Source organism: Pleurodeles waltl, chromosome 1_1, assembly GCF_031143425.1.
Source record: "Pleurodeles waltl isolate 20211129_DDA chromosome 1_1, aPleWal1.hap1.20221129, whole genome shotgun sequence".
Taxonomy (NCBI): Eukaryota; Metazoa; Chordata; class Amphibia; order Caudata; family Salamandridae; genus Pleurodeles; species Pleurodeles waltl.
The window spans coordinates 272,387,154-272,409,023 of NC_090436.1; positions in this window are offsets into that span (position 1 = coordinate 272,387,154).

The following is a 21,870-nucleotide window of genomic DNA, read 5'->3' on the forward strand; positions in this document are numbered from 1 at the left end:
AAATCAGCCTGTACAGAATTTTGTCCCAAATCAAACAGGACAAACTTCAAATGTTGCTTTGGCAGAATGTACTGTAGGAATGGGAGTTCTACAGAATCCAATGAACTACATGAACCCAGGTGTGTTAACAGTTCCAGTAACCATAGGTCAAATTCTTCTTTGTATTCTCCAGTTATGACAGGTATGACTGGGAATAATCTGTGCATGTTAAATGTCCAGAATGTTCAGAATGTCCCTAATGCCACAGTTGCATCAAACAGTGGACAGAGATTTGTAAGCCTGCGTGGTTTAGAGGTGGAGAGACAGAATTCTCTTCTGAGACCATTGACCCCACACTGATTTCAGATGCAGCTTCATTGGCAAGTCAAACAGGATTTACCCCTCATGCAAGGTTTCCTAAGAGATCCTCATCTTATTTTGTGCCCAGATCAGAGCAGACTCTGAATATTGGTTGCAGTACCTTGAATAGAAGGTTACCTCTTTACAATCCAGAAGACTCCTAACATTGGTTGCAGCACCTTGAATAGAATGTTACCTCTTTACACTCCCGAAGATATGTGTTCCTAAGAAAGTGAACACAGGTTTGGCTCCAGGAGAAGCAAGTCAGACTAAGGGAAATGTGAAGATGCTTCCCATGAGAGAAATTCCTGATGGTGGATATGTTCATGTAGCTTGGTGTAGAAGTGATATTTTGTTATTCCCAAATCATTACCTGAAGTTAAGAGAAAAACCAGTTGAGTGGTGTAAGCAGACACATAGCTTTGTGAAACTTACAAAATGCCTGTGGGAAGATTTAAATACATTGTTTGATATTGTGGTTCCAAGTCAGTTATGGACTGAGCGTAAGGTTGCTGTTGCTTTGCCTGACAATGAACCTCCAAGAGATCTAGTGACAAAAGCTCCATGTGAAGAGGTAATGAAAAAGTATCACAAAGTGAGTTGCTTTTTCAAAAATGAGGTATCCCCTAAGACATTGATTTGCTAAGAACTGACAGGGCCAACTGACTGGGAGACTCTGGAATCTTTCCTATTATGAGAGATTGTTGCAGGCTTTTAAGCATTTCAGTGGTACGGAGGCCATAGAGGCGAAAGGTATGGATCATTTTGTGTTCAGATATGTTCAGGGATTGAAGCCAGACATAAGTAACATGATTCAGCAGCATTTGATTTGTTGGCAGCACAACTGATTGATGAAAATCTGCAATATGCAAAATACTTCAGTGATGAATTGGAACTGAAGCAGAAACAGTTGAAGGAGAAGGTCATGGTGATGCATTTAAAAGCAGCACAGAAAGCTAATCAGATTCACCAGTTTGCAGGGAATACTGGTGGCCTGCATGGACTGTAACAACAGGTAGTTAATACTTTCCAACAGCAATCAAGGACATAGGGGAATATTTAAGGGAAGTGGCTCTGCACCTAGTGCACCTACATTCCTTGCGCCCTTTTAGTTCCCCCCTACTGTCATCATGTGTGCGCCGTATCTGAGATATGGCACACCATGGTGCAGGGTAGGGGGCAATAGCGTAATTTTTATTGACAATATTGATGTACGCGGCAGGAGTAGCTCCAAAATATTGGTGCTGCTCCTGCCTGCAGAGTACACAGGAGCCCATTATAAATAATAGAAGCCCCCTTTTAACGCCTGCTCTGAGCAGGTGTGAAAAGTGCCGTAAAAAATTACGCGAGGAAATCTTGCACCATTTTTCCAGCCCCCCAATGGGGGAACGTCCCGTTTGCATACATTATGCCTGGTGCAGGCATAATGTAGCACAAAGGGTTACAAAGTGGTGCAATGCATTCATTGCGCCACTTTGTAAATATGGCGCAAAAAATGATGATAATGTTGCGCTAGGGGCTGATAAATATGATCATGTGGATGAGAGTGGAATTGTTGATGTCCAGGCCTTGAAAAGAACCAAACCATGTCACGGTTGTGGCTAGTTGGCCCATTGGAGTAGAGAGTGTCCCCTTAAGGGTGTACAAGTACAAAGCAATAATCAGGTTCATAGAGAGTTCAGAGACCCCAAATGCAAATTTCCAATGTGTCCCAGAGAAAGTAAATGCAAGTGCCACATGTCCCGATATCACAACATCAGAAAAATGTGTCCCGAAAGAATTTAAATCAGGTTACAAATGTGGATGCGAATCAGTTGGCATCACAGTTTCCTTTAATGGATGTAAGTGATGATGATTTGTCATTTTTCAGTTTCGTTGCCCCAAAGGGTGGATAGTGATGTAATGTGTCACCATGTGTCATTTCTAGTCGACACGGGTGCCACATGTTCTAATGTCAGAACAGCAGAAGTACTTAACTAACCACTTTCAGGAAAGCTAATTCAAGTTTTAGGAGTACAAATAAACAATTGTCCAACTCAGTAACAGAACATGTCCCCGTAAAAATAGATTCCTTCGAAGATGAGCATCAATTCTTTGCATGTGATTCAAGCTCTGTAAGTCTGCTTGGACGCAACTTGCTATGCAAGTCGAACTATTCCATCCATTGTACTCTACGTGGTATTGAGATACACACAAATAATAAAGATGTAGCATTTAAAATTGTGAATCAAAGCCTGAATGTTGCATTGTACCTAATGTTGACATGTAATGATTTACCCGAGGATTAAAAAAGCACTGTGTCCCCTGAAGTTTGGGACTTTTCAGGAGATAATATAGGTTTGATTAAAGGAGTTGAGCCAATAAAGATAACTGTTTAACCGCTGCAAGGCCTTTTCCCCTCCTGTGCCGAGCCTTTATTTGGCTATTTGGGGCAGTTCGTGCTTAGGCTTTTTGTCCACATAAGCTATCCACGCCAAATGTGTGTCCTTTTTTCCAACATACTAAGGATTCTAGAGGTACCCAGAGTTTGTGGGTTCTCCTGGAGGAGACCAAGAAATTAGCCAAAATACAGCAAAAATTTCATTTGTTTAAAAAAATGGGAAAAAATGCCTGTGGTTTTCCCTGCATCAACAATGGGTTTGCGGTGCTAAAATCACCATCTTCCCAGATTTCAGGAACATGCAGACTTGAATGAGAAGACCACATTTTTCAACACAATTTTGGCATTTTCGAGAGACATACCCCATTTTTACTATTTTTTGTGCTTTCAGCCTCAGTCCAGTTAGTGACAAAAATGAATTCAGCAAGAGGTAAGCAAGGGGTAATTCGTGTAGATCCTACAAGGTTTTCCTACAGAAAATAACAGCTGAAAAAAAAAATGAAAAAAAAATGAGGTTAAAAAACAGCCATTCTGTAACTTTTTCCTGCGATGTCAGATTTTGAAAGCCATATATCGTTACGTCTGCTGGACTCTTCTGGTGGCGGGGATATATAGGACTTGTAGATTCATCAAGAACCCTAGGTACCCAGAGTCAATAAAGGAGATGCACCTTGCAATGGGTTTTCATTCTATACCAGGTATACAGCAATTCATTTGCTGAAATATAAAGAGTGAAAAATAGATATCAAGAAAACCTTTGTATTTCCAAAATGAGCACAAGATAAGGTGTTGAGAAGCAGTGGTTATTTGCACAGTTCTGAATTTCAGGGTGCCCATACTAGCATGTGAATTACAGGGCATTTCTCAAATAGTCTTCTTTTTTAAACGCTGTCTTACATTTGGAAGGAAAAAATGTAGAGAAAGACAAGGGACGAATACACTTGTTCTTCTATTCTGTGTTCCCCCAAGTCTCCCAATAAAAATTGTACCTCACTTGAGTGGGTAGGCTTAATGCCTGCGACAGGAAATGCAACATGGACATATCACATTTTTACTTTGAAAACTGATGGGTTTTTTGGAAAGGGCCTAGCTGTGGATTTTGATCTTTAGCTCAGCTGGCACCTAGGAAAACCTACCAAACCTGTAATTTTTAAACATTAGACACTAAGAGGAATCCAAGATGGGGTGACTTGTGGGGCTCTCACCAAGTTCTGTTACCCAGAATCCTTTACAAACCTCAAAATATGGCCAAAAAATCACTTTTCCCTCATATTTCGGTGACAGAAAGTTCTGGAATCTGAGAGAAGCCACAAATTTCCTTCCAACCAGCGTTCCACCAAGTCTCCCGATAAAAATGGTAATTCACTTGTGTGGGTAGGCCTAGTGCCCAGGACAGGTAATGCCCCCAAAACACAACGTGGACAAACTACATTTTCCCAAAGAAAACAGAGCTGTTTTTTGCAAAGTCTCTAGGTGTGGATTTTGGCCTCTAGCTCAGCCGGCACCTAGGGAAACCTACCAAACCTGTGCAGTTTTGAAAACTAAACACATGGGGGAATACAAGATGGGGTGACTTGTGGGGCTCTCACCAGGTTCTGTTACCCAGAATCCTTTGTAAACCTCAAAATTTGGCAAAAATAACCACTTTTTCCTCACATTTCAGTGACAGAAAGTTCTGGAATCTGAGAGGAGCCACAAATTTCCTTCCACCCAGTGTTTCTCCATGTCTCCCAATAAAAATGGTACCTCACTTGTGTGGGTAGGCCTAGTGCCCCAGACAGGAAATGCCCAAAACACAAAGTGGACACATCACATTTTCCTTAAGAAAACAGAGCTGTTTTTTGCAAAGTGCCCAGCTGTGGATTTTGGCCTCTAGCTCAACCGGCACCTAGGGAAACCTAACAAACCTGCACAGTTTTGAAAACTAGACACCTTGGGGAATACAAGATGGGGTGACTTATGGGGCTCTCACCAGGTTCTGTTATCCAGAATCCTTTGCAAATCTCAAAATTTGGCAAAAATAACACGTTTTCCTCACATTTCAGTGACAGAAAGTTCTGGAATTTGAGAGGAGCCAGAATTTTCCTTCCAGACAGCGTTCCCCAAGTCTCCCGATAAAAATGGTACCTCACTTGTGTGGATAGGCCTAGTGCCCGTGAAAGGAAATGCCCCAAAACGCTATCTGGACACATCAAAATGATCAAATATAAAGCTACCTGTTTTTGCAGGGTGAGCACCTAGGTTTTTGGTCCTGGGCTCACCAGCCACACAGGGAAACCTACCAAACCCAGACATTTCTGAAAACTAGACACCATATGGAGTTCAGGGAGGTGTGACTTGCATGGATCCCCCAGTGTTTTCTTACCCAGAATCCTCAGCAAATCTCAAATTTAGCTAAATAAAATTACATTTTTCCCACATTTCTGTGTGGGATCACCACACCAGGACAAAATTCCTACCAGCAAACGTTCCCCTCAGTCTCCCTGTAAAAATTATACCTCACTTGTGTAGGTGGGCTAAGTGCCTGTGACAGGGAAGAGCCAAAAACATGTTGAAATTTAGGTGGAACCAAAGCGAGTCCAAAAGGGCAGTTTAAAAAAATAATAATGTAGGTTGACAAGTGGGGCAGAATTGTTATCGGTATAGATGCTACAATGCAGTGTGGTAGGAATTTTGTGGATTGCTGCAGACTCCAGAAGGTTCCATAACAAAAATGCGGGAAAAATGTGTGAGTTCCAGCAAAGCTGGAGGTTTGCAGGGCATTGTGGGTAAGAAAATGGTGTGGGTGCATGTAAAGATCGCCACCCTGGAATCACCCAGATGTTTAGTTTTCAGATGTGTCTAGGTCTTGTGGATTTTTCTACATGGCAACGTCCCAAAGTCCAAAAAGTGCAGCCCTCACCATTCCAAGTTGTATGATTTTTAGAGTTAGCCAAGGTCTCATGGCCCAAATGTAAAACCAAAACCCAAAACAATCAAATATCCTCTTGCTTGCCATGGGATAAGATGTTTTAGTGTGCAGAGGGAGAGCTGAAAGACTGTTACCCCCTTCAGTTGGAGTGGGGGCATAACCAGTCCCATACTGGTTGGTAGCCACCACCCTATTTTTTTTTTAATTCCCTGGAACCTAGTAGACTATCTGCACCCCCCCCGGGGGTGTGGATCAGGGGTAATTGCAGAACAACTTTGGTCCCATTTATTTGGGGTGGAGGTATGGCCATAACCCCACCCTCTTATTTTGAAAAAATAATTCCCTTGTCTCTGGTGGGTTTTCTGCCCCCCCCCTCCTTGGGGGCAGATGTGCCTTCCAAAAATAGTCTGATCTGCCCCCAAATGGGGGAGATATGGCCAACAGTAATGTGCCCCCCTGGGGAGCAACCCTCGCACAAGGGGCTGCCCCCAAACAAAACACACACATACACACACACCAATCCCTGATGCCTAAGTTGTTTCTGCCTCCCAGGGGGCAGATCAGCCTAATAAAAATAGGCTGGTCTGCCCCAAAGGGGGGCAGAAATTGCCTACAACAAATTTGCCCAGCCAGGGGAGTGACCCTTGCCTAAGGAGTTTCTCCCCTCATGTGAAACTGAGAAAAAAAAAAACTGGTGCCTAGTGGTTTCTGGCCCCCTAATAAAAATAGGCTGATCTTCCCCAAAGACAATTTGCCGCCCAGTGTAGTGACCCTTGCCTAAGGGGTCGCTCCCCACATATAAAGAAATAAAATGAACCAAAAAAAAAATCCCTGGTGATGAGGGGATCTGCCCTCCCCCCTGGGGGCAGATATGGCCTACAACAAATTCCCCCCGAGGAGAGCGACCCTTGCCGAAGGGGCCGCTCCCATCGTGTGAAATTGACCTTAAAAAAAAAAATCCCTGGTGTCTAGGCTGATCTGCCCCCAAGGGGAGAAGAAATGGCCTAAAATAAATCCCCCACCCCCAAGGGAGGGACCCTTGCCTAAGGGGTTGCTCCCCACGTTTGAAAAAAAAAAAGATCCCTGGTGCCAGAGGTATCTGCCCTCCCCCCGGGGGTAGATTGGCCTAATATTAATAGGCCGATCTGCCCCCGGGCGGGCAGAAAAGGCCTTGAAAATAATTGCCCCCCTGGGGAGTGACCCTTGCCCAAGGGGTCGCTCCCCTTATGCCACTTTTACCATGAACAATTATCCTTGATGTCTAGTGGCTGCTGAAATGCTCTGAGAGACATCAAAGGGATGGAAATTTCTTTCCTTCCTTTTGAAGCCTCTCAGGCCCCAATCACATGATCGGAAGAGAAATGCATGGGCTCTGACCCCATATTTAACTTACCATATTTAACTTACCTATGTTCCTTGTATATGGGACCCTGGGTACCCAGGGCTTGTATGTTAAATGTCACTAGTGGACTGAAACATCCATTGTGCCACCCAATACAGTGACAGTACAAACATGTCTGCAGGCTTACCACTGTAGCCTGTCTGTGCAGTTTTAAAACTGGAAATTCGACTTGTCAAAATAACGCCTTTTGCCTGGCCTAAAACCTCCTTTTAAATACAAATAAGTTACCCTTAGGTAAGCTTTAATGCCCACAAAGCACAATATTAAATTAAAAAATGTTATCTCCGCATAGGAAACAGCTACAAAGTTCATTCTTGGAGTTTTTTATATAATATATTACAAGCTCAATTCAATGGTAAATTCAGATTTGTAATAAATAATTTGAAAAGTTTACTTTTAGACAGTCACCTCTTCCCTTCATAAATACTCCAGAAGCCGATTTGCATGAGCTTCTAGCAGTCACCGAAGTGCTAAATAGACCACTTGATGAGGTATGAACCTGCTCCCAGAGCTGACAAAAAAGCCTTGAGTGTGGGGAGGTATTCTGTTTCTCTGACAGGATGACTATCTTGGCTGTGCCCAGAAACGTAATCATCTTCAAGGAGGCCTATCCAGTCACAGGTAGATGTAACTAGCACCTGGGTTGGCCCCACCTTTGTCCCTCTAATCAGCCAGCCACCAATCCCAGTGGGAGAGGAGCTGTCACTGAAACAGTTTTGAGTAACCACAGATAAAGGTTGTTCATTTCCACTGCCCCACCTCTAGATTGGGTAGAGGAGCTCTGCACAGGGTACAAAAGGTTTTGATATGCTTAACTTAGGTAGAGAGGGGCACTGTGTGGTTATTTGCAATAGGAAACATAGAAACTGTTGCAAAAGTAGGCAGGGATACCCCTAGGAACCCTTTCCTTATTGGTTAGAGAGGGGCCAGGAGTCTCCTCCACCCAGAGGCTAGGGCCAGGCAAAAATGTATCAGCCCTTGCAACCCTCTTCAGAAGACTACTTGATTTGTGGAAGACAGAAGAAGGACTGCACCTGCTGTTCAGACATGTGAAGATACATATAAGGCTGGATATGCTCCCACCTGTACCCAGCACAAAGAAATGGACTCCAGGGGAAAAAGGTATGCCTCCTATTAAGCTGAAGGGATGCAACAAGCTGTTAGAAGCCCTTTCCCTGAAGAACCTAACTACCCAGTTCCAACTGGGCCAGCCTGCTGGTGGCTCCTGCTGATTGAGTCCTGACTCCTAAGTGCTGTTCCTGAGGTCCTGAGACCATTGACTGGGCCAAAGTGCACTATTCTTGACTTCCTGAAAAACCTGGGACTTAGAAACATTTAGGCTCCAAAGACCTCCAGAGGTCTAGGACAAACCAGCAACTTCATCTGAACAGGGTGCATTGCCACAGATCCATAGATTTATTTTGCTGCAGCTCAGACCATTTCCACAGAAGCAAATCTGTTTCAGCAGGGGATCGCAGAGAAGATATCCAGCCTCATGGAGCCATTTTCTGCCTTGGCCATCTGGAGGAATAGGAGCTTCAAAAAAGTGAAAAGGGCCAGATATACAAAGCTATTTAGCGTTCTCAAATGATGAAATGTGTGCCTGTTATGACCTCTATATCGCCTTGCACCATCTACCAACCCTAGTTTGCGATTTGGTTACCTATTACTGACTCCTAAAATAGGCTTTGCATCTCGCTATTAGGAAGGGACGTACAAAAGGCCTCCTTTCCTAATAGCGAATAGCAGGGGGATGTATGATTGTTTTGTGACTGGGACTGTGGTCCCAAAACAATCACAATTACCACCAATTTTTAAATTGGTTGTAACCCACTCGCAAACGGGAAGGGGTCCCCTAGAGAGCCGTTTCCCTTTGTGAATGGGGTGCCAACATTTTTTCAGAGCAGGCAGTGGTCCCACAGACCACTGCCTATTCTGAAAAAATGAAAAGAACATTTTTCATTTCTTTTTTGTAAGGCATCCCATTTTCGTTTAACCACTTTGCTGCCAGGCATTTTCCCCCTCAGTTGCTGAGCCTTTTTTTGGCTATTTGGGGTAGTTCGTGTTTAAGCCCTCATAACTTTTTGTCCACATAAGCTATCCACACCAAATGTGTGTCTTTTTGTCAACATCCTAGGGATTCCCAGAGTTTTTGGGTTCCCCTGGAGGAGACCAAGAAATGAGCCACACAATTGAGAAAAAAATGCAGCAGAAGAAAGCATGTGTTTTTTTCCCTGAAAATGGCATCAACAAAGGGTTTGCAGTGCTAAAATCACCATCATCCCAGCTTTCAGGAACAGGAAGACTTGAATCAGAAAACACAATTTTGGCATATTAGTGGGACATACTATTTTTTGTGCTTTCACCCTCCTTCCAGTAAAATTGGTTTGAAACCAATGCTGGATCCCAAACAGCTAAATATTTCTGAAAAGTAGACATAATTATGAATTCAGCAAGGGGTCATTTGTGTAGATCCTTCAAGGTTTTCCTACAGAAAGTAACAGCTATAATAAAAAAAGGTATTGAAATTGAGATGGAAAAAGAGTCATTTCTTTCCATGTTTTCTTCTTTAACGTTTTCCAGCTATGGCAGATTTTTTAAACCAATCTACTGTTATGTCTGCCTAACTCTTGGTGTTGCAGGGATATATAGGGATTTCTAGGTTCATCAAGAACCTTAGGTACCCAGAGCCAATAAATGAGCTGCACCTTGCAAAGGGTTTTCATTGTATACCAGGTATACAGCAATTAATTTGGTGAAATATAAAGAGTGAACAATAGGTATCAAGGAAACCTTTGTATTTTCGAAATGGGCACAAAATAAGGTGTTGATAAGCAGTGGTTATTTGTACATCTCTGAATTCCGGGGTCCTCATATTACCATGTGAATTGCAGGGGATTTCTCAAATAGACCTCTTTTTTACACAAACCTAGCAAACCTGTGCATTTTTTAAAACTAGACACCTAGGGGAATCCAGGATGGGGTGACTTTTGGGGCTCGCACCAGGTTCTATTACCCAGAATCTTTTGTAAACTTCAAAATTTGGCAAAAAAACACTTTTTCTTCATCTTTCGGTGATGGAAAGTTCTGGAATCTGAGAGGAGCCAGCATTTCCCCAGGTTTCTCGACAAAAATAGTACCTCACTTGTGTGGGTAGGCCTAGTGCCCGCGACAGGAAAGGACACAAAACACAATGTGGACACACAAAGAAAACTGGCCTGTTTTTTGCAAAGTGCCTAGCTGTGGATTTTGGCTGCTAGCTTAGCCGGCACCTACGGAAACCTAGCAAACCTGTACATTTTTTAAATCTATACACTTAGGAGAATTCAGAAAGGGGTGACTTGTGGGGCTCTCAACAGGTTCTGGCACCCAGAATCCTTCGCAAACCTCAAAATCTGTCTAAAAAACACTTTTTCCTCACATTTTGGTACTGCACAGTTCTGGAATCTGAGAGGAGCCACAAACTTCCTTCCACCTACCATTCCCCCAAGTCACCAGATAAAAATGGTACCTCACTTGTGTGGGTAGCCCTAGTGCTCGCAACAGGAAATGCCCAAAACACAACATGGACAGATCACATTTTCCTAAAGAAACCTGACCTGTTTTTGCAAAGTATCTAGCTGTGGATTTTGGCCTCTGGCTCATCCGGCACCTAGAAAAACCTAGCAAACCTGGACATGTCTGAAAACTAAACACCTAGGGGAACCCAGGATGGAGTACCTTGTGGAGCTCTCAACAGGTTCTGTTACCCAGAATCATTAGCAAACCTCAAAATCTGGCAAAAAAAACTACTTTTGCTCACATTTCAGTGATAGAAAGTTCTGGAATCTAAGAGTAGTCACAAATTTCCTTCCACCTAGCATTCCCCTAAGTCTAAGGGGAGTTTTTGCAAAGGGGGCACCTGCGTTTTTGGTCCTGGGCTCAGCAGCCATCTAGGGAAACCTACCAAACTCAGACATTTCTGAAAACTAGACAACTGAGGAAGTCCAGGGAGGTGTGACTTGCGTGGATGCCCCAGTGTTTTCTTACCTAGAATCCTCAGCAAACCTCAATTTTAGCACAAAAATCTAATTTTCCTCCCATTTTTGTGTGGGATCTCTGCAGCAGCACGAATTTCCTACCACCCAACATTTCCTTCAGTCTCCTGATAAAAATGATACCTCATTTGTGTAGGTGGGCCAAGTGCCTGTGACAGGGAAGGGCCAAAAACATGTCGAAAATGAGAGGGAACCACAAGGGCAGTTTGAAAAAAAACATTTTTAGGCTGACAAGTGGGGCAGAATTTTTATCAGTATAGATGCGACTATGGTGGGAGGTAGGAATTTTGTGGATTCTTGAAGATTCCAGAAGGTCCCATCACAAAAATATAGGGAAAATGCTCGAGCAAAGTTGGAGGTTTGCAGGGCATTGTGGGTAAGAAAATGGTGCGGGTGCATGTGAAGCACAAAACCCTGGACTCACTGAGATGTTTAGTTTTCAAATGTGTGTAGGTCTGGTAGATTTTTCTGGGTGGCAGCGTCCCAAAGTCCAAAAAAGTGCAGCTGCTCATCATTCCAAATAGGACGATCTTGAGAGTTAGCCATGCTCCTTTGGCCCAAATGTAAAATCAAAACCCAAAATAATAAAATGTCCTCTTGATTGCCATTGGGGTAAGATCCTTTAGTTTGTAGGGAGGGCTGAAAGACTGTTACCCCTTTCAGTTGGGGTGGAGGGCATAACCATTCCCATACTGATTGGCAGCTCCCACCCCTCTATTTTGTTTTTAATTCTCTGGCATCTAGTAGACTTTCAGCCCCCCTGGGGAGTGGATCAGCGGTAATTGCCCCATCTGTCCACTGGTGGGCGGAACAACTTTGTGCCCATTTAATTGACCCCATCCTCTTTTTTTTTAAATAAAAATCTTCTCTGTTGTCTAGTGGGCTTTCTGCCCCCCCTTGAGGGTAAAAGGGCCTAACAAAAATAGGCCGATCTGTCTCCAAGGGGGGGGGAGGGCAGAAATTGCCAACAGTAATGTGCTGCCGTGGGCAGTGACCCTTGCCCAAGGGGCCGCCCCCCAAAACAAAACACACACACACAACAGTCCCTGATGCCTAAGTGGTTTCTGCCCCATTGGGGGCAGATGGGCCTCATAGAAATAGGGCCATCTGCCTTCAAGGGGGGCAGAAATGGCCTAATATATTATGCCCCCCTGGGAAGTGACCCTTGCCTGAGGGGTCGCACCCCTTATATAAAATTAAAATAAAAAGATCCCTGGTGACCAGTAGTTTCTGCCCCCTTTGGGGGCAGATAGGCCTAATAAAAAAAGTAGGCCAGTCCAAATGATTGGACTATCATCTACCCATGGGAGGAGTACTAGCGCTCCCCCCATGGGCTGGGTGCAGGACGTAATGGTTATGTCCTCGGCACAGCAGCAATGTAGCTGAGAATGTAACCATTATGTCCACGGCACCCAAGGGGTTAAGGAAAACGGCCTGTATTTAGAATAAAATACATTATTTAACTAGCAGTCACAAACATGGCGGCCTTCTGTCCCCAGCAGGCCACCATCCCTGTGAGTGCTGGCCATTCCCAATGGGTCGCAAATTGCGATCTGCCTCATGAATAATAATGAAGCAGGTCACTTGCGACCCCTTTGATAATTGCAACCTCTGTCTGAGACACTGCTGTACATCAGCTTTTGCGACTCACAATATGTGTGTCGCAAAAGCTGCCCATTGTACATCTTGCCCTAAGCCTAAACACAGACATCTACACCAGGCAAAGGGGCCTAAAGTATCTGACTAGCTAGGGACCTTCCTTGAGCATGAATTTTGAATTTCTCCCCTTGGGATGAACCTCGTTTCTATATCCGACCCCCACTCCAATGCGGGTAACCTTAAATCACACCCAGATCCCTTTCAAGCATAATGAGATGTTCGCAGTTCGTGCTTAATGCTTTTTTATGCTAATTTTATATTTAAACATTAAAAATCCAATCCTCAGTTTCCCATCTTTGTATGTTTGTCATTTTTATGTGATTTTGTTCAATAAATTATTCATTATTTTTATATTGTGTGTGGGAGTTTTATTGTGTTGTGTTTTCAACTTTTTAACTGTTGCTACTCCTAAATGTCTTAAGCATTCTCTTACGTTAAGTTTATCCACTCTGTGCCACAGCTACTAAGGGCTATGCTCTGGTTTAAATTATTGCAGCCTTTACTGCATCTAACAAGAATACTGATATTATTACTTGTGGTGGACTACAATTCACCCTAGCTAATTAATGATTCCTGAGATTTGCAGTAGGGGAGGATCATTACGAGTTCTGGCTCTGACTGATTACACTATCATCTACCAAACAATTTTCACAAAGGTGCTAGACCCTGTAGTATCATCTTTACAGCTGGAAGGTATTCATATTTATCCAAACTTAGATACTTTATTACTATGTGTGGCCTTTTTTAAATACAGAATTAGTTACCCTAAAGGTGTATTCCATACTACAGGAACTGAGGGCCAGATGTAGGAAGACGGCAAATTGCGACTTGCAATTTGCGAGTCCGAGCGACTCGCAAATTGCAACTCGCAATTTGCTATGCAGAACGGTCTCTCAGACACCGTCTGCGAGTCGCTATGGGGTCGCAAAGACCCACCTCATTAATATTAATGAGGTGGGTCACAATTTACGCCCCCATAGCGACTATGGGCACTCACGGGGATGGAGGCCTGCTGGGAACAGCAGACCTCCATGTCCGTGACTGCTTTTAAATAAAGCAGTTTTTTTTTTCAAAATGTAGCCTGTTTTCCTTAAAGGAAAACGAGCTGCACTTAGAAAAAAAAAACGAAACATTTAGTTTCGGATTTTTTCAGGGCAGGTAGTGGTCCCTTGGACCACTGCCTGCTCTGAAAAAATATTTTTGGGTCCACTCACAAAGGGGAAGGGGTCCCATGGGGACCCCTTCCAGTTTGTGAGTGGGTTACCATCCACTTCAAGTGGATGGTAACTGCGACTCCATTTGTGACCACGTATGCGGTCGCAAATGGAATTGCATACCACTGCGAGTCGCAAATAGGAAGGGGACACCCCTTCCTATTTGCGAGTCGGAAATGAATTTTGCGAGTCGGTTCCGACTCGCAAAATGCATTTCTGCATAGCAAACACACGTTTGCGACTCACAAACTGCTATTTTCGCCGTTTGCGACTCGCAAACTGTTTGCTACATCTGGCCCTAAGTTTTCTGTGGAACATCACTAAGTAACATTTTCAGCAAGAGATCAAAAGACATTTCATTTGGGTTGGTTTTCAAACTGAAGTGCGCTATGTATCCCTTTCAGTTGACAGATATTTAGCTTTACATGGACAGGCAGCATATATATTAGCACTTCAGAGTGCTATAGCAGGGGAGTTGTTATGACTTCAGGGTGTAATAGGAGCCACCAATGCTGTAGTCCATTGGGCCGGATTCCCTCAAAAAACCCTTGGTAGCTCATCTGCTTCATCAATAGTCACTTTATCTCAGGATTACGTTTGACTCAAAAGTTATATAAAGCATTGGGTTGGTGGTTAGCTCCAGAGAACATCGGAAATGGCATATATCTAGCTTCCAAACCCCAGTCACTTTTTACTACAAATGACAGGAGAGTGGGCTGAGTGTGGTTCTACTAGACAATGAGGCACAGGGGAGATGATTTCAGTCTTAACTAATGAGATCGTCCAATGAAGGGAATTGTCAGTGATCTTGTTTCTTACCAGGAATTTCCACTCATGTTAAAAAAATGAATGTTCCTGTAAGAACAGGAAATCAGTTGACAAATGCATATATAAACCGCTAGGTGACACAACATGTTAGAGTATAACAAAGTTGGCCAAGAAGATTTGTGCCTGGGCACAGAATCAAGTGAAATTCCTTCCAGCAGCATATATTCCGGTGGTGAAGAACAGTTCTGCAGATCATCTTATCCAATCCTTTCCTTTATCATTATCCTTCCACCTACCTTGAAACAGATTCAGTTTGCTAGTGCAGAACTATGGTCATCCATGGCTAGACATCTTTGTGCCCAAGGCATACATTAAATCCAAAACCTTGTAATCCTTTTTAATGGTGGATTTTCTTAGAAATGGCTTTCATTTACAATTAGATACATCCAAGCTAAATGCTCAATGGACAACAATAAGAGTCTTTAGAGAGCATTGGGGGGCTCTACCTGAAATATGTAACCCAGTTTCTAGACTTCTTAGCAGTTCTACAAAACTAAAGGCCAATTATTCACTCTCGTTTCCCCCCTTGGTATCTTTAGACAATCTTACGAGGATTGCAAGAACACCCTTTTTAGGCTTTTATCTTCATTGGACTAGCATTGGTTATCAGCCAAGGTTGCCCTTCTTGTAGGATTCACTGAAGCACACAGAAAGGGGAAGAGTAAATCTTCACACAAACTCATTATTAGACAGACCCAGGTTTTCTTCCAAAGGTGCACTCCAAGTTCCTTGTAGATCAGAAATTGATCCTTTCAGAATGTTGTCCTGAGGAAGGTACTGCAGATACAGATCCTCTAGATATTAAGAGAATAATCTCAATATATTTAAAAGGAACGAAAGACTTCTATTTAGCAAAATATTTGTTTGTCTCTTTTGAAGGCTCAATGAAACATAAAATACCCACAAAAGCTAAGATAAGTGGATGGGTAAAATTAGCTACTAACCCAGCTTCTACAACTTTGGGGAAATAAATTCCAAAAGTAATACAGGGAGAATCTATAAGAAATACAACTTCATCCTGGACAAAAACAAAATGGGATCCTTTTAAATAAATAGAAAGAGCTGCAACATGGGCTAATTCAAATACTTTTGTTACACATTATTCTCTAGATGTATCTCAGAAAGTGTATTTTGTGTACCTTATTGGAAACTGTTTCTGTTTAAGTACTTGTTTCAAGTAGATACAAGGTATTTAATTCTGTGTAAGCATGTTATATGCTTTCTTTTATCAGCTTGGGTACAGTTCTCATAATAGTCAGGACTGGGCCAAGGAAGACTGAGAGTGAGGTAATGCCTGAATTTCTTATCAGCAATCTTCATTACACCTTCTATAAGTCTTCCTTATCCCAAACCATTTCCCTTCTTCCCTCCATAGCCTTGAAATACTTTAAAGTCAGGATGCTTTTTCCATGCTGCAGTTTAAACGGATGTGTGGAAGTGATCTCTTCCAAAACAAAAGCTATGAGCCTCATTTACGAGGCCCTAGAAGCACACTGCGCCACCAGAGCATCACTTTTTTTTTGCTTCGATGGCGCAGTGTGCCGGCCCATATTTACAAGGCCATGCAAATCCACCTTGCGTGGCTTTTTATGGGCTTGTAAATATGGACCCCTTTCACGCATTAACACTGCGTGAAAGGGGCGTTCTATGTGTGTTGCTGTGGGTGTTGCAATGCATCAGATTCCTATGCTACCTCAGGGGTGGTGTTAAAATGGCACAACGGGGAGAACTAACATTAGTTCTCCCCATTTTTTCCATTCTGCAGCACACATAGAAAAAGGAAAACGCCATTAATGATGGTTTATGTGCAGGAAAGTGTCCCTTTCCTGCACTTTCCCATTGTGCAAGGGTGCCTGCTTTGGCGCTAGGCTGACAATTGTGCACCAGCACTAAGGCAAGAACAGAAATGCGTTGTATCATTGTAGATATGATGCATCCCTGCACTTTCCTAATGGCTCAGCGTGGCGCTGCAAGAAGGCTTGCAGCGCCACGCGGTGTCATTTTGTTGTAAATGAAGCCCTGTGTTTTGACCTACACCTTTGCACTATGGTGCAAGAGTATTTGCGATGGTGCATGTCTGCTTAAAATGCACCAGCGCAGTTGGAGAGCAGAACAATGCCACATCTTAGTAGATATGGCTCTGTCCTGCTCCTTCCTATTCACGCACCACAGGGCAGCTGCTTCCCTTCCTGTTCTTCGTTGCCTGACCTGTTTAAATCTGGGACTTTTTCATGTGTTTCTTGAAGCAATACCAGTAACTCGAACCTTGCTGATGAAAACTATACACGTTTCGTTTATATTCGAGACAGCAGGCCCCTGGCTGTACCTCCACATTTTGTTTTTTAACACGGTCAGGTTCATACAGTGGCATTAACTCGGGATATAATAATACCTTTACATTCCTACAATTTAGCCTACTTCTGGGACATAATTCCTTCAATTAAAACATGGTTTCTTTCCAATATATCTTATTTCATATTCACCTCAAAATGATATATCTGAACACAACCGAGCATAAGTGTCCTGTAACCTTGGAGTTGAACAGAATGGTGCTCAGAGGAACACATATTAGTCCTGGCCTCTTGAAAGGTCTGGGATTTTATGTCACAAAGGCACCTCAGTGTGCATTACAATTGGTGATTTTTATGAACTGAAACTAAAATGCCCTGTTCGGTCTCAGCCAGTTTGGTTCCAGCCGTCTCGAGACAACCAGACGAATGACTTTATATTTTAAAAAACGCGTTCTCTGTCTCACAAAAATGCCCTCAGGCTATTTATTTAATCACACATATATTAGATTGAAACACAGCCACAGGGCAGTGGTTGTTTTACACCTTACCAGGTTAGTCCAAAATACTCAGCACATACGTTGACGACATATTGGAGGTTACTCTACCTCAGAGTGGCAGGCACAGGACAGGTGGCTTCTGTACGTTGTTAGAAGACGCCTCTTCTACAGGTGCAGTTTTGCACCAAATTTCTTATTCAACTAGAAGGCGATCGTGCAATTTTGCACCAACGTTGACAATACAATTTGGAACACCACGGGGTGCAAATGTCGTCAGCCTATCATAATTTATCTTAGGCAACTGTCAAACAGCATAGATGTATGTGGAAATATTGAAACAGTGTCTGAACGACCTAAGTAATTTCGAAATCGTTTGCATGGCTGGATTTGGGAAACAAAAGCAACCCTGGGATAAAGTATTCAAATCGTCCCAGCTTCTTTTGTCACCCACTTTCTATCAATCCATTCTCTCTCGTCATCTCTCCTCTGGCACTCTACCTTCCTCCTAATCTAGGGGGGAAGTGACAAGGGCACCAGTAGCGGCCCTGCGTTTTCAAAAGCGGCCTTTATGCGCTTCAAGCCACTTAAAAATGCCTAATGAAACAAAGGCCTGTCCGGCCATTTTAATGCTTGTGCACTCCATGAGTGTTGCAAATTTATGAGGCTTTTCCAGTCTGCCATCTGAAAGAATCCCTCAGTTACGTGTGCACCACTAGAGACATGTGTGAAGGGTAAGAGTTCAAACCTCAGCAAGGCCTTCCAAGGTCTGTAACTTGATTTCTTTCAATTGTTACTGACTTGGAAATACCAGAATCGCTGTACAGTCACAAAATTAAAGAAAGTTAACAGTATTCTGCTACAAATCACATGATTATAAAATTACACTGAAATTCCTAATAGAAATTTGGTCTCTCTTTGAAGTACTTGTGGGAAAGTAGAACTTAAGTTCATTGCTCCTTTGATTCGGTAAATAAGCCAGTGGCGCTTGATGCCAGCGTTGTAGCCTTCAGTACACATATGGTACCACAATAATCAGCATGCGTGTGGTTAAAGCAATGTTGGCCGTGTACAGTACTAATAATTTAGACTTGTAAAAATGTTATACTATAAATTTTGATCACGGCTATAAGTGTTACAATGTTTATTTGGTTCGGGTGACAGAGTCATTTTTTCCTCAAGAAATGTGACTAAATTCCTTGAAAACTTACTGGAATTATGTTCATGCCGCAAAATGTGATTTGTCTTTATATAGAATCATTATTTTTATCTGAGCCCACACATCACATAAAAAAAAAGCCTTGCAAGTTACAGGAAGGGGGCTAGTTTGAGTGGAAAATGAGTTTTAGCAGGACATTTAGGGCCTATTCACAAGTTGCATTTCACAGTATGTTCTGCAGTACTAACTACAAATTAAAAATGCTATTCACAAACCTAGGTGAAGAGTTGGCGCCTATGCCACTGCTATACTTAAATGTGCAGAGATCTTTGCCTGTGGAGTCTCCCCACATACAGGTATGCGTTTTAGTCTACATGTGAGAGGGATCAAGAGGAGTGATTCGAAAAAGGGGACTACTAAAGAAGAAAGGGATGGGTTAAGGATCGGGTAAGGAAAGGTATAGAGATGGTCAAAGAGGAGTGTAGGAAGGGATGTCAACCCATTCCTTAAAGAATAAGCCCATAACTATTTACAAACTGCATTTCTATAGTTACTACAACCAAAAGGGACCCAAAGGGCAATAAAGTGCATTACCTCAGAGCTGGAGTAATTCTGCCACCAAACATGGCCTACCACTGGTATTGCCACCCACTCTCATAGAAAATAACTGAGTTAGGAGTTAAAACCCATAGGAAATATTGTTAAATTCAATTCAATTACAATTTTTTAAATAGTTTAAAGTATCAATAAAAATAACCTAATGTTAAAAGTAATTGATAAAAATAGTATATATTTTACATTTAATTATAACATCGTTTAATAACGTTTTCTACATTTAGATACTAATGTAACAATACATTTAAAAAAATATAAATAAATTACTTTGAATAAATTATACACACTCCACTTTTAATAATTATTAATGCATGATAGAAAACTTTTTCTTTTGTTATATGTGGAAATATATTTTTTGATTTAAGCTTCAGAAAAATAATTTCAATGTAATTATGATGTTTAGATTAATTAAATATGTAATTCAAAATTAAGGTAATAGTGCTGTTCTAATTTAAATATATTTAGTTAATATTTAATATTCTTATATTTAAAGTAAATATATCAAATTAATTTACATTAATCTTGATAATAAAATATGTTTAATTTGTTTTAGTTTAATAAACTTTTTTTAATTTTACCACACTTTAGTAGGTGGAGACTCCGCAAAGGGTTTGGGGATCTCCGCATGGTTGTTTTTGCTACCTTTCGACTATTTTGGCTTGCAACTCTTGTAGGAGCCCCAAAGGCCCTGCCGGGGCATCGTCAATTATTTCAATTATTTAGTCGAGTTTTGGCAATCCTGCCCCCCTTTCTGCCTCACATAGGATCCCTGTAAGCCTTGGAGGGATACTGACAATTATTTAATTCAAATTTTGCCTTCACACCGTGCCTTCCATAGGGAACACATGGGCATATGAAGGACACTAAGTTAACTTTTCCTGTGTAATGTCTAGCAAAATAGATTTAGTTTATGCATAGGTATACTACTATTTAGCATTTGTGATAAAGATGATGATTACTTTTATTACATTGGCTACATGGTACAAATCTCCCTGACTTCCCCTCTGGCTTCATTTGTATTGCCTGCAGGTGCACAAGTTGATGTGTCACACACAATACTGAGCCTGAAAGCAGTGTGTAAATTAGCTGACAGTGACACACAGCAGAGTGCTCTGTTAAGTGCTCCTGCTTGCGCTAACACATATATAAGGAAAGAAAATGGCCCCAAAGAAGGAGATTCCTGGCAAGAAAGTGGTCAGTAAGGCAGAGAGGTCTGTTGCCAGTGCCACAACTGGCATCAAGCCATTCTAATTTTTATAGTAACGCAATGTACCTGCTGTACTCTCCTATGGGCAGGAAGAGGCTTGAAGGGGGATCACCCCAGGCTTAATGCCACCTCAAACAAAACCAAAGCCCATGTCTCTCAGTACTGCAGTGGGTGCAGCCATGGAGAGCAGTGAACCTGAAATCAAATTATCAACACTAGCAACCTGAAAGTCAACAACAGAAACCACACTTTGTAAAACACCTAATTTTCCAGAAGTGGGAGCAGATAAAGAAGTTGAGCTTGCTACAGCGGAGGATAGTGTTTTGACTGATCTTCCACTGGACACAACAGCTTCATGATCTCCAGCAAGGAAAAGAAAGAACACTATCAAATATTGCCTAATTGCCCTCACTTCTGATAATCTAGATATGGATGAGAACCCCAAGACCCTTCATGAGAGATAAGGGAAAAGGAAGGTTCATGAAAGCCTTGGAAGTGAGGAAAGCAATAAAGAGGCAGTCATTGTTAGCATGGAGAGTAGAACAGAGGAAGTACTGCTCACCTCTATTTAGCCTGTTCTGAGCCATGTAGTTCCACCAACACTGTCTGCTTCCACCTTTTCACAAAAACCCCTAAAACTCGCAGCAACCACCACCACCCCTACTGCCAGCACAACCTGTCCCATAGAAAAGTTAACACAACCACTTATTTCCATTTCTTGCTTTTTCACAATAAGAATGCTCTCTTCCCCGTTTGGGAATTCTTTGCAATTAGGCCATGTGAAGAACACATGACAGAATGCTCAATTTGCCACAAAAAAGTTTGATCGGTAAGTCGGTAAGTCTGGTGGACATTATGGCACCCAACGCCAACTGGCTCATCTGAAAAATCAACACACAATCATGTTGAAAGAGCACCTTAAAAATATAGCTGGTGTTGGTGAGAGGGAGGATTTTCAACTAATAGAAGAAAGTGATGGTGAGGATGAAGAAAAAGATGTCAGCACATGTGAATCAGCTCTGGGACTGCCCCATAAGTGCATGGAATGTCATTTTAAATTAACATTACTACTGTACTCACCACAAATAAACTAACTGTTTTACCTACATTTATTAAGTAGTGTTACAGATATAAGCTTTATATAAGTGTGTTTGTATATATGAATACTGTTATACTGTAATTAACATGTTTGAAGGATAGCAGTAGATAAAAAAAAGTTTTAAAAACATCACCCTTGGTAAGCTGCATGATCTTGTAGAATATGGTAATCCATTACGAAGGACTAGAGTATGTTAGACCTAATAATGTTTATTCTTTATTAATTTTCAGGTGTC